Source organism: Pinus tabuliformis, chromosome 7 (assembly GCF_031772625.1).
Source record: "Pinus tabuliformis cultivar Carrire ecotype Pingquan chromosome 7, CPIR1, whole genome shotgun sequence".
Classification (NCBI taxonomy): domain Eukaryota; kingdom Viridiplantae; phylum Streptophyta; class Pinopsida; order Pinales; family Pinaceae; genus Pinus; species Pinus tabuliformis.
In genome coordinates this window covers 631,284,499-631,298,665 of record NC_142293.1, presented here as the reverse complement: position 1 = coordinate 631,298,665, position 14,167 = coordinate 631,284,499, and the positions used below count along the sequence as shown (strand labels likewise).

Sequence of the window (14,167 nt, the reverse complement as noted above, 5' to 3'; positions counted from 1 at the left end):
CATCATGCATGTTACATGGTTTTTGGATTTGTTGGTTTGAAGAAAGAGGAAAGGCCACCAGAAACCTGAGCAGTAAGAAGGGTTCATGAAACCCTCACTAGGTTTTTTTGGAGGCAGAGTGCCTGGGGAAGAGCTGAATGAGTGACAAAAGAAATTTTCAGCAGCCTCGGGGCCTCTTATTTCTGTTAAATTATTACTAGTTTTTCCAGTATTATGGGCATAGACATACAAAGCACCATCTTTTCCCAGTATGATCCCTGAGGTTATCTTTTGGAGCTTATTTTACTTTCAGATTCTGGGATGCATGAATTGCATATTAGTTGCCTATCTTGTATTTCTTTAACAGAGCAATATATTTGATCCATGATTTCCGTATCTTCTGGATAAGAGTATCATTTCCTTGTTTGTTTTATTATAACAAGTGATGAATGACGAAACATTTGCAATCCTTTTATTGATGGCTCTGGTCACGACATTCATCACGATCCCAATAGTAATGGCCATTTACAAACCAGCATGGAAACAAGTCCCATACAAGCACAGAGAGATACAAAGAGATAAACCAGATGAGTTGAGAATTGTAGCTTGTGTACATGGTTCGAGGAACATCCCAGCCATGATAAACCTAATAGAGGCCTCCAGAGGGGTTGGAAAATATGCCCTGCACCTCTACATTATGCACCTAGTGTAGTTGTCTGAAAGGTCTTCTGCCATCATGATGGTTCACAAGGCAAGGAAAAATGGTCTCTCGTTTTGGAACCACAACCGATCAGAAGAAGACCAGATTGTGGCTGCATTCGAGGCATATGGACAGCTGAGCAAAGTGGCGATTAGACCCATGATAGCAATCTCTCAATTTCAGGACATGCATAATGATATCTGCAAAATTGTGGACCAGAAACGGGCCGCTATGATCGTCCTCCCTTTCCACAAATACTAGCGCGTTGATGGTGTCCTGGAGTCTGTGAACCTACGATTCAGGACGGTGAACAAGAAGATATTGAAGAACTCACCCTGCTCAGTCGGCATCCTGGTGGATAGGGGCCTTGGGGGTCAGTCCCAGTTGGCCCCTTCCAATGTAGACCATAACATTGCAGTTCTCTTCTTTAGAGGTCCAGATGATCGTGAGGCTCTGGTGTTTGGAAGAAGAATGGCAGAGCATCCAGGCATTGCGCTCATAGTCATAAGGTTCCTGCCTGGCACATAATTCAACCGCACTCTCGTCAACCTTACTCCTCTGCCCGCCCATGAGCATGAGACACAACAATAGTACAAATTTTCCACTGCAGAAATGAATAGAGAGCATGAGAGTATTATGGATGAAGATGCCTTAGTACCTATCATGAAGAAAACTCACTCATCTCATGGTAGTGATGCAGGGAAAACCATTGTGTATGAAGAGAAGGTGATCAGCAAAACGGTGCATTCAATTCTGGCAATTGCAAAGAACAACAAGTACCACCTGTTTTTGGTGGGAAGGGGGCATTTTCCATCCCTTCTAGTGGCAGACTTGGCAGATCAAACTGTGGACTATCTAGAACTAGGTCCAATTGGGGAATTGATGGCCTCACCAACTGTTCCAATTAGTGCATCAATATTAGTGATTCAGCAACATGATGATATTCATACTAATGAAACGCCCTTCTCAAAAAAACATTGACTCGAGAACCGCTATCAGCATTTAATTTGCCTGAGTCTCCTCACATGACAAGGTATGATCGCTTAGGCTTGATAACTTTCACTTTTGTTTATCTTCCTTACTATTTCCATATAGGTAACAATGTCTCGAAAAATACTCTTGACTTTATTATTTTCAATTGGTCTTTTACAATATCTCGATGGATCCACCTCTAAGATAGCGTCTTAAAAGTTTCATGTACTTCCTCTCTAACCCAATGAACCTATCACTCTACATAATTAAACATGAACTCTAAAAGACATTTTCAAGTAGATCCATAAAGTAACCAATCGTTCTGCTAACAGCTGACTAATAACTGGGCATAACCTTGCTAACTACTGACATGAATTAATACGGTGGTATCCCCTCATCTAGGCTATATAAGAGGGTATATAAGTAGGGGTATTGCTATGATTTATGGCTTTCTCAATATGGAATGAGCATGGTTTCCACTGTATGCTTTCTTAATATGGAATGAACATGGTGTCCACTATTTGCTTCTGATATATAGTAAGCCTACTTTGTAGGTCCCAAGTTAGTTGTTGACCTCAAGGATCATACTGGGAAAAGATGGTGCTCTACCGAAGGATCTGCTGGCGACAATGCTATTAAACATATACATTCAGCAGTGCTGCATCATGCAACATTCCCACTGCCAGCAATCATGGTCGATACTTTTAAACCCACCTCAATGGGATTAATTTTGATGATGAAGACCAAACATTCTTACCTAACTTAGAAAGAAAGCCCTTGCTGCTTCTCAGACAATGATGGAAGAATATTGTACATATTCTGCTGGATTTTTCTACCATCTGAATATATTTTCTTCTTGCTCTTGATTCTGACATTTTCATCCTATGTACTTGCTGGCATTTCTCTTGGATTCTCTTACCAGACAGTCTGTGCTATCAGTAAAAATAGATGTAAGTATAGTATTATTTAGTTGAATTATCTACGTATTGTGATGGCATGCATGAATACATGGGTCAGTTTGTGGTTAAGATTCATTTCAAAATTCGGAACAATACAATTTCAGCATGGGAAACTAGATTGTAAGATCACGGTTCTGGTAAAGAAACTGAGCAAAATTGTATAACTTTGTATTTTCAGACTCTCAGGATGCTGGTAAGCTTAAAACTATCTAGGTGGACTCCCCCACTGCTTATCTGATGAACAATTTTTGTTTCAGTCTGCTTTTAGTTATATTTACAATCTTGTTATCTGGTTAGAATTAGTATAAGCCACCCTAAGTAGTAAGCTAAAACTATATGATAGCTATATTTGGTATTTGATAGGTTTTCTAACATGGTTCCAAGATTTTGAGTCATAAAAAAAGCAGCAAACGACTAGGTATAGGAAAACATTTATTTTCTATACTGTTATGATATTTCAGCCGCCCAACTTACCAAAAACGGGAAAAGAAAAAACAATTTCAGATTTGTATGCATATGTTGACGAAAGGAATGCTAAATGTACAACTTGCCTATTTTTGGATGAATGTTTTTATGGTATCATTAATTCAACAGAATAGATAGATAGGTAAATAGTTGACATTGTCCTAAGATCGATAACACTGAAAGTATGCATTTTGATTTATAAACTATTCTACTATACAATAACTTAATTTCCATTACTAATATCAATAGAGCTTCTATCCATTGTAACTAATGGTGTTTGTATTCTACCATAGTATGTGATGTTCATGCAAACTTAGGCATTTGCTGTGATATAAGTTATATTTCATTGATATGGGAAAGAAGAAATTTCCCGGATTCCAATTTATTAATCAAATCCTCTGTATAAACGACCATGGCTTATATAGTTGAGAATGAGAATGGCAATGGAACGGATTATTATGGTTGAAGTACTACAATCATTTATTGATTAACAAGAGAAGCTGCATGGCGGCAAGTCCCTACCATGAGCGGGCTTCAAGAAAAGAAACACCACCAGAAATACATATGGGCCATGGCAGTATACCATTATTTCAGCGCAACCTACTACATAAATAACGTTGGAGGTAAGGATCAGTATTTAATACCCTGCAAATAGACATATTTTACCGTGGAAAATAGGCCACTGTGTCCTGAAACTCCTCCAAGTAGGAATGCATTGGAACCACTTTCAGGATCAACCGAGAAACATAAACATGTGGATAGGTCCATGTGTAGCTTAATGTTGTCCTAGACAGAGCTTATAACCTCTTCTATATAGAGCTGAAGAAAAATCCTTCAAACAACTCCTTGTCTTAGGGCTCTTAAGCAACATACAAATAGCATGATAGTAACTTTAAAGTTATGAACCCAGATCTGAAAAAAGATAAATGAAAATCCTCAAAAATATGATCTTCCTTGCGTTCTTGGATATGGCATGTACCCAGGTCTAGCTTCAAACCCGTGTTAGAGAGACCATCCACTTATTCGTTTCTTTCCCTGTAAATGTGATGAAAAAGAAACTTTGTGATTTTTTCGTGTTTTTCGCATTGGTCATTGTTGCTCTAGTACTTTGTTGGAGTTTATGGAGAATTTGCTCTTATGGAATTGCTTATAGAGATGTCACAATTGAAGCACAACAATCTTCAGCACAATGCAATTTCAGGATCTAGAGGTTTGATGATACCAATGTGACTGGTGGTACTCAAGAAAATCAAAATGTGAGTCAACAGAATCAGAGCAATGAACATGAAATGAATGGCAAACAAGAGGAATCCTTGTATCGATCAATGGATGAGTGGGAGAAAAGTTGTGATAATTTCTATGCTGATTCTGACTTTAGTTACACTGTGGGGAGCACTGTGAAAAACTGGGACCTCAAGAGACAAAAATGGTTGAAGACCCATCCTCATATAAAGAACTATAGAGAAGGAGGGAGGCCTCGTATCTTGGTCTTGGCAGGCTCACAACCTCATTCCTGCCAGAACCCAATTGGGGATCATCTGCTTCTAAGGTGCTCCAAGAACAAGCAGGATTATTACAGGATCCATGGCTTGGACATGTTTTACAACACAATCCTCCTTAATCAGAAAATGTACACTTTCTGGGCCAAAATTCCTTTGATATGGATATGGATATGGTGGATGGACTCAGATGCTGTGATCATAGACATTGAATTTGAGCACCCATTGGAGAAGTACAAGGACTTCAATTTCATAGTCCATGGATGGGAGGAAAATGTTTATAAGAAAAGGAGATGGTTGGGAATCAATGCGGGGTTTTTCTTATGAGAAACTGTGAATGGTCCATGGATTTCATGGAGAGGTGGGCTGTGATGGGGCCTCAGAGTCCTCTGTATGAGTTCTCCTGGTCCTACCTATAGAGAAACCTCCTATTTTCTAATAGTAGAGAGCATTGGTCATCGTTAACTTAGTGGTTCTTTTCATCCTCTTAAATAAAGTAAGTGCTTTCTCAATCAAGAGGAAAGATCTTTGTATCAAGAGGAGAGATATTGATCCATTGTCATTGCATGAAGTGGACACAGTGATCTCATAATGCACCATTAGAGATGCAATTGCACACCGCTGACATTAGGAATTATTAAGAAGAATTCTCGCATGGCATTAGGTCATTGGTAGCATTTCCAAAAGTTAAAGCTAAAATAGCATATCTTATATCTAAACCTTAACACTGGCCTTGCAACCAACATCCCCAATACTACCAAAACAGTAATATCAAAGTGCATCTTACACAAAGAGCAACCAGGAAGCTGCATCTAACAAAAGGTGATTGCATGTAGTACATCTTTAACTTATTGGAGAGGTGGCATGTACATCTTATTGAAATAGTTATTTGTCTACTAATGTTATAATACAAAAAGGTCATGGAAATGCTACTATTATGGCCTCCATTTGGTCTGTTTTTGGATGTTACATGGTGCGACTGACTCACTTGCGACGAGCGACAACAGTTAGAATTCAGTCATTGATACATGCAACCACATTTAATTAGCATTGAGTGGTCAATTAATGTTTTGGCAAGAAATATGAATATTGCAGAAATATGGCTATGAAAATATGATGTTAATGAAGCAACAAACAATTCTTAATTGTCCTTATTTTAATAATGGCCTTCATGGTTGTATTTATGGACTATTTCTAAATTCGATAATTCCTACTTATCCTCTTTGGAATGCCCAAGATTCTCAATTGTAGAAAAAAAAAGATAATGCCAAATTTGTAGGGTTCATACAGAGCTCAGCATAGCAATCCCATGATCCTTTGTCTATTATGAGTATTTTTCCATGCATAAGTATTAAGAACAGTTAATATAGGCACCTAATTCCAATGCCTTTGGTAGTAGGAATCTGGAGTGATTTCAGTTGTTTTCTACTCAATCATTCTTAAATTTCTCATATACCTGGTATAGAGGATGTTGTATGTATTTTGTAGATGCTAGGGGCAGGATACGTGCCAGCCCCATAGCAATCTGATTGTTCTCACTTGTTTTCTGCGTTTGCCTCACCATGCTTGTACTAAAGAAACTTGTGCATAGTATTGACAACATTTCAGTTTATTGTATGACAATGGGAATGTTTCCTTCGATTAGAATTATTCCCTACTCTATGCTACCCTATCATGCATCTTTACACGGGTTTTACCTCAAATCTGAGTATGATATGTTACTTGAAATAGCTGGTTGTAATGGAAGAGTTGCTATTTCTGCTCTGTAATGTAAGGTACACATATACGTAGAACTTGGCCTCGTGCCAAGTACTTGAGGGAAATTTTTACCAATTATAAAATCTAACCCTAAGCTCATTCAAGTGTAATCATGATGAATGATTGCATGGCTGGGAAATGGTACCTTCTATAGAGTTGTTTTCAGTTTACTTTTCCAAGATTTCAAGGGATGTTTTGATGAATGATTATAGCATATTAAATGGTTAGGATATGGCACTTATCTAAGATATTTTGGTATTTTGGGCATGATTTTGTTCTATTTTCAAGATAAAATGCATGCTCAGTAGAAGAGACCTATCAGTTTATTGACACTGCTCAGTATTTCAGCTTGCTTATCCAAGATATTTTGGTATTTCGGGCATGATTTTGTTCTATTTTCAAGAGAAAATGCATGCTCAGTAGAAGAGACCTATCAGTTTATTGTCACTACTCAGTATTTATTAAGGAAACAATTGAAGGATAAGGCATGGTAAACATGAGCCCTCAAAATGGTAAACTCTTCGGTAAAATATTCATTACAGGGGGCTCAGTATTCTGGCTCTACATGTCTCCACTATTTAGATCCTGATATATATATCTGCATATATGTGTAAGTAGCATCTCAATGCATTTCACCCATGACTGTTGTCAAAGAGAACATTCAGCAATCCGACTCTCACCAACTTGCTATCTGTGTATGAGTTGAGGGAGTATGTTCAGCCAGTGGGACGGTCTTCTTCTAATAGAAGACAATGGTGGTTGCTTCTTAGTAAGAAATGTGGATGACACTCCTTTTGATTGATTCTATGGTCAGAGGGTTGCCAAAAGATATCATATACCTGGTATAGAGGATGCTGTATGTATTTTGTTGATGCTAGGGGCAGCATACAGGCCAGCCCCTAGCAATCTGATTGTTCTCACTTGTTTTCTGCATTTGCCTCACCATGCTTGTACTAAAGAAAATTGTGCATAGTATTAGCAACATATCAGTTCATTGTATGACAACGGGAATGTTTCCTTTGATTAGAATTATTTCCTACTCTGTGCCACCTTGTCATGCATCTTTACATGGGTTTTACCTCAAATCTGTGTATGGTATGTTACTTGAAATAGTTGGTTGTAATGGCAGAGTTGCTATTTCTGCTCTGTAATGTAAGGTACACCTGAAATCTGACAATGATATATGGTCACACATATACATAGAACTTGGCCTCCTGCTAAGTACTTGAGGGATATTTTTACCAATTATAGAATCTAACCCTAAGCTCATTCAAGTGTAATCATGATGAATGATTGCATGGCTAGGAAATGGTACCTTATGTAGAGTTGTTTTCAGTTTACTTTTCCAAGATTTCAAGGGATGTTTTGATGAATGATTATAGCATATTAAATGGTTAGGATATGGCACTTATCCAAGATATTTTGGTATTTCGGGCATCATTTTGTTCTATTTTCAAGAGCAAATGCATGCTCAGTAGAAAAGACCTATCAGTTTATTGTCACTACTCAGTATTTATTAAGGAAACAATTGAAGGATAAGGCATGGTAAACATGAGCCCTCAAAATGGTAAACTCTTCATCACACAGTAAACTCTTCATCAAAGGCGGCTCAGTATTCTAGCTCTACATGTCTCCACTATTCAGACCCTGATACATATATGTGCATATATGTGTAAGTAGCATCTCAATGCATTGCACCCATGATTGTTGTTAAACAGACCATTCAACAATCTGACTCTCACCAACTTGCTATCAGATTTTGCAAAACTTTTTAAAAGACAAATACCTTGTTATTGAAGTTCCATCTTCCAAAACTTTAGCTGTTGGAAAAGCAAGCAAGAATTAATGGCTGGAAAAGGTCTCCAATTATAAGAGAGATATGATATGCATAAGAATATATAAAAGGGCTGAAACACAAGTTGCTCACATAATAAGAAGCACCAAACAAAAACATAAACTGTAAATCCTCTTTTTCCTTCACATTAAAAATGGTATTAAGTTTGATTCCATAAAATGTTACGAGTTCAGGGCCCAAGGGCTAAAATCTCACATCAGGCGACACAAAAAAAAGCACCCCTCTATTGGATAGAGGAAAGGAAATATACACCTCTACGCGGTACTTCTGTCCTTGTTTCCTTGCCAGGACTTTGCTTTGTGATACCAGAATGCAACAAAAGCATTTCAATTATAAGCCAACATTCAAAACGAGTCCACTATCAAAAATGAAATGGAGTTGGAGTTGAAGCTGAGCAAAAAGACTTAGAAAATTAAAAGGCTCAAGCAAGAGATGCTGGTGGCAATCTAATATAAAGATCTTCTTATACACATAATTTTGAAAGCATGTCGTTGTTCACTGTTACTCATCAACATATATCATTTACCGACTGACGGTACTCCTTTTCTTTTTCAATGGCAATTAAGTTTTTGATCAATTCTGCAGCCTAATGCTGAGAGTAGCATCCGTTTTTGGACATGTCATCGATTAGGCATCCCCCGGAGCATAGCTTCACCACAAGATACAGAGCATTTGCATCTTCATGAATAACATTCAGTGTGACAACATTAGGATGACCAATTTGTCCCATCCCAATTCTCAGTCCATTTTTTTAAAAGAAAATTAGTCTTTACTCTGCAGGTTCGAAAATAACTGGGATGGATGTTCATGTCCTCCCCATGTTGAACGTAAAGAGAGAACAAAAGTAACAAAATTGAGAAGCTGTTCTTGTTAAAAAGTTGAACTGGAACAACATTTCTCCAGTTGTAAATATTGCCTTTGCATCTAAATTCATTGTTTTTTAGGAAGATGTTTGATATTGACAGCTTACCAGTGCAATTGCAGCATGAGTAGCCAATATGAGAACATCAGTAGAGGAGACGATTCCTCTGCATCTGTTCTCCAACAAAGCTTTTATTTCATCTATCAGATCAAATCCTTCTCTGCATGTTATCTTCGGTGCTATTGATCAGAACAGATTAACTTCATGAACACATGTCTATTACCTGACATTACAAACTTATCTTCTGTCAGGTGGCGCGGCAGCACTGTTCCTGCAGATTCTTATAGTTTAGATCCACTGCTTCAAATTGGGGTGCCTCAATAACATTACAAGTATTTTATAATTTTAATGTAAATTTTGAAATTTTTTATTACTGAGAAAGACGAGGATGGAGAGAAGCCTAACTCTAAAGTCTACACTTCAACCTCCTCTTCCTGGAGGACAAATTCTAAGAGTATCAGCGTCATTATAAGAACACTCAATATTATGAAAACAGTCTGTCCATACTATGAAAACAATATATGGTGGCTCATCTCTCTTTACCCATAACTATAATATAAAATTAGCACTAAAAAAGTAAAAAGATGAACATGTATCATCTTCACCATGGATGAATGAATGAAAAATAAAGTGAATTAACAAAAAGAGATTGTGCTCAACCAGACAAGTAGCATTGGCAAAACGACATAGATGATAATGAACATCACAATATTGTGGGATTCACTGCAAATTATTTCATATGACAATACACATTTCCCTCATGAAAGATATGACAATGGATATCACAATTTTCTGGGATTAATTGCAAGTCATTTCATATGATACAGATTTCTCTACTGGGATTCATTGCAGTTCATTTGAAGTGGTGATGGATATCGCAATATTTTGGGATTCAGGGGGCTTTTTTTCATTGTATAGGAACAACATTTCTCTTTCCTTGCCGATGGCTAAGTACAGCAAGGGATTGATTGATTACTTTATGAATTGATGCCCTTCTTTTACAGAGACATAATTGGGATCTATTTCGTTGTAATGAAATATTCTGATGCTCATTTATTTTGGATTTGGATTTCACATTGTTGTTGTTTTGGGGAGAGTTTTCCCTTATCACATTTTCGCCTTGAACTTGGGGTGAGTCTTTGGGATTTCTACATCTGGGTGGAAACAATATCCCTCTACAATTGGTTTTTTCTATTGAGATATGTTATCTATTGAATAGTCGTATTTGTAATTTACAAGAAGTTTCATAGTGTTGTTTATGGTTATTTTAATTTTGACTTAAAAATACACGCATATATTTCCTTCCATTTTCTTATGCAAAAAGGCAAATACAACATGTTGGAAAAAAATTATGTGCGAATGTTATTCCAGTGATAGTAGCATGCAGTTGGGCTCCAAATAAAATTGTATTCTAGGAGCTTCAATTTCATTTCTTGGAAGTTGAAATCATATTTTGAAAATTCCAGGAGCTTCAACTTCATATATTAGAACCATATTTTTAGTTGAAGAGCAAATAAGATAAAGAAATTTGAGAGTAACCCACTAAAGTTGAAATGGCCCTTACAGAGTTCATGTTCCACTCCCCAAGGATAGAGTTCCGAACACATTACAAGGATCTATCAAACTGAACTTTAATAAATATCATAAAGGTAACCTTAACATGACTTGATCAAGAAGGATGTTCAGAGATCACTATCATTATAATTTTATATGGAAGGAAACCATTAATAATTTAAAATTGAAAAAGCCATAGCTCTCTACAGGAGCGGCCTCAAGAATGTGACGCGGGATCATTCTGAATCCCTTCAAGCAGCCGGTATGTTTTTGTTTCTTTGGCCAAACGACAGGAAAATATTTGACGCCCTCGGCAAAGCAGATTTGCTTGCAGGGCAAAACATATTTAAGGAGGATCTGACGATGCAGCCTGAGAAGCCACACGAGACCAGAGATCTGGGATCAGCCTGCATTTCTGGGTCTAGATCCCATCTCGGGGACGGAAAACCTTTAAGTTTTGGCTTGATCTATGCAGGATTCGACAGCCTGCCGTCCATTCGGCTTATCTCCCTGATGACGCCTCTTGCATGCAAGGATTGGGGTCTGCATGTAGCAGATCTGCCCCACTGCATACCTGTATGGACTATCCTATGCAGCCACAGGCCAGATCTACCTGATTTGAGCAAGCCACAAGTTTACCCAGAACCCAGGCAGCGGAAAGATGGGGAAATGCATAGATTGAGGAAACCCAGGCAGCAGATAGGGGACAAGATACATAGATGGAGCAGAGTTTTTACAGACATCGACATGCAAATGGAAAAATTCCTCGCAAAGTGGTCAAATCTGGAAGAATCTTCACAAACAGAGCACCAGCGGATCAACAGCGTCAATGGCTCAGGCGGATCAGGAACCCAACTGAAACCCAGATCTCAGGTAACAAAAACACGCTTTCAGATTTTCATTAGAACTACAGAGGGGAAATCTTGTTTAGTGTGGGTTCATGCAGAAAACACCATCATGCAGCTGAAACAGCAAATCCGAACTTTGACCGGATGTCCAATCCAGTTTCAACATCTGGTCAGGGGTAGGTGGTCCCTCCAGGAAAATAGAACCTTGGAAAGTTATGAGATTGGTCCCGAATCAACCATTGTTCTAAACCTAAGGCTGAGAGGCGAGGCTCTGCCCGAGGGACAGCAAAGCTCCACAGGAAGGGACAAGGGGAAAGCTCCTCAGCATCAACCCAAGGGAGGCCCCTCCTACAAAAACATACTTCAGGGCAACAAAGATCCAGGGTCCTCTCCAGATCAAGGCAGATATATACCAAGACCATACATAGTAGATCAGCAAGGACAAACCCCAGCCCTTAACTGTGATTCGACAGGACTTGATGAGTTCGTAAAGTCCTATGAAACGCAGGCCCTAATATGTCGCTTTAACAGCTTCTGGCCAAAACCGATGGATCTATTTCATTGGATCTTCACCACTTGGACCATGGAATGTGATATACATTTATGCTCCAAGGGTTTCTTCATAGTCAGATTTGCATCCTCGGAAGTCAGAGACACAATCATTAGAGATGGGCCTTGGTTCTGGGGAACATCGGGGTTGTTCATAACACCATGGTTCCCAGATTTCGATCCAAACAATATGACTGTATCCAAAGTGCCGGTTTGGGTCCGCCTTTATAACCTTCCCCTTCACTTTTGGAGTGAGCAAGTACTGGAAGGAATTGGGAACAACATAGGAAGATATATCAAAACAGATCTGGAGAGGATTGATGAAAGGGTATACACTTTCGCACGCATCTGTGTGGAAGTAGATCTAAGCAAAGGGCTGCTAGATAACATAAGGTTGATCTACAAACAACAAAATTGGCTGCAAGCACTAGACTATGAAAATAATGCTTTCAGATGCAGGCTATGTAGGCAGACAGGGCATCTACAAAGCACATGTCCAGAAGCCAAGAAAGTAAATAGTAAAAAGAAGCAGAAAGGGAAGCAGAGGAAAGGATGGCAATTCCCTCCACCTAACTCAAATGATGAAGAATCAGAAGCAGAAGAGGAAGACACCCCCGCAAAGAATGCAGAAGTATCCCAAGAAATGGAGACTCAGAAGGAAAATACATCAGATAACAAGACTTCACAGCTCTACCCAATTCAGGCAGAGAAGGCAAGTGAGGATCAAAGCATGGGAGGGATCAAAAGGCATCATCACTCAGATACTTCAGACTCAGACAAGGAAACAGTCTCACAGAAAGCAGAAACACAGTTAGTCATAGCCTCGATCGAGCCCACTCAAGGAGAGTGGCGCAAAGTCGAAAAGAAAAAGGGGAGAAAAACTTGAAGCGTGAGTTTTTACTCACTGCCGGGAATCAGTTTTTGCCTCTTTTTCTCATCTCTCTCTTCTCCTTTCTCATTCTTTCTCTTTTTGCACGTTAGCTTGTTAACGTTGCGTGAGGTGCGTAAGCACTCGAGCCCAAAAGGGCAGCTTATGGAAATGCTTAAATGCATCTGCTAGTGTAACTTTTCATTTTTTAAATAAAAGGTTACCGTTTTTTTCTCCGGAAAAAAAGAATTTAAAATTGAAAACTTTAATATTTGAAATCACAAAAGCCCTTACTTTCAACTCCCAAGAGTTTTTTTTAGAAAATTGTAAATAGCGATGGATAAGAGAACTTTTTAAAGGACAAATGAATGTCGAAAATACAAATTTGCAACTCCATGGGATACCTGGTTAACTATGTGGACTAGGCGAAGACAAAAAGAACCATGTGTGTCATGATTTCATACAATATCTTTCAACTTGGATAAAAAAAAAATATGGCATCTATTGTTTACTGGCTTCCCAGTTCCCAAATATGGCTTCTATTGTTTACTGGCTTCTCAGTTCCCTTCCTTTTTTTTTTGTAACTAGTATAACGTTGCTAGATTGCAATTGTTTTTCAATGTTAATTTTTGGTGTTTTAGTCTGGAAATGCATTTATGTAACAACTTTGGGCTTGAAATGTCAAACTATACCATGAAAATGGTGGATATTTGCAAATAGACAGTATCTACCATGAGAACAATTTGTGGCAGCACATCTCTCATTATCCATAACCAAACCGTATGAAAACAGTCTGTCTATACTATCAAAACAGCGCATGGTGGCCCATCTTTCATTGTCCATAACTATTAAATTAGAAGTAGGACCGAAGTAAAAATATTGACATTCTCTCAAAATCAACCATCATAAAACACTAGGAGTATAATGAAAAGATCATCATCAACGTGGGTGAATAAATAAAATTTAAACTAAATAGTACTTTGTTTTCACATGGAGAGATTGTGCTGAACAATTAGTGTTGGAAAAATGAAATACATAGTAATGGACATTACAGTATTGTAGGATGCAATTCATATTTATACCACATATGACTCGTATGCTCTCCCAATACATTACTGCGTCTCCAGTTTGGGGCAGCCAGAGCCTTCAACTTTCTCCAACTGCCTCAAGTGTTCAGCACATTCCATTTTAAAGGTTATCCCTTCAACCATCTCCAGTTTGTAGCAGCTAGAGCCTTCA

At 38.3% G+C, this 14,167-nt stretch overlaps 2 pseudogenes; both read left to right on the top strand.

The window, feature by feature from the left end:
- Positions 1–424: 424 nt before the first annotated feature.
- LOC149249022 (cation/H(+) antiporter 19 pseudogene) lies at positions 425–1,698 on the top strand (annotated as a pseudogene).
- A 2,702-nt stretch (positions 1,699–4,400) lies between these two features.
- LOC149249021 (glycosyltransferase 6 pseudogene) lies at positions 4,401–4,901 on the top strand (annotated as a pseudogene).
- The last annotated feature ends 9,266 nt before the right edge of the window (positions 4,902–14,167 follow it).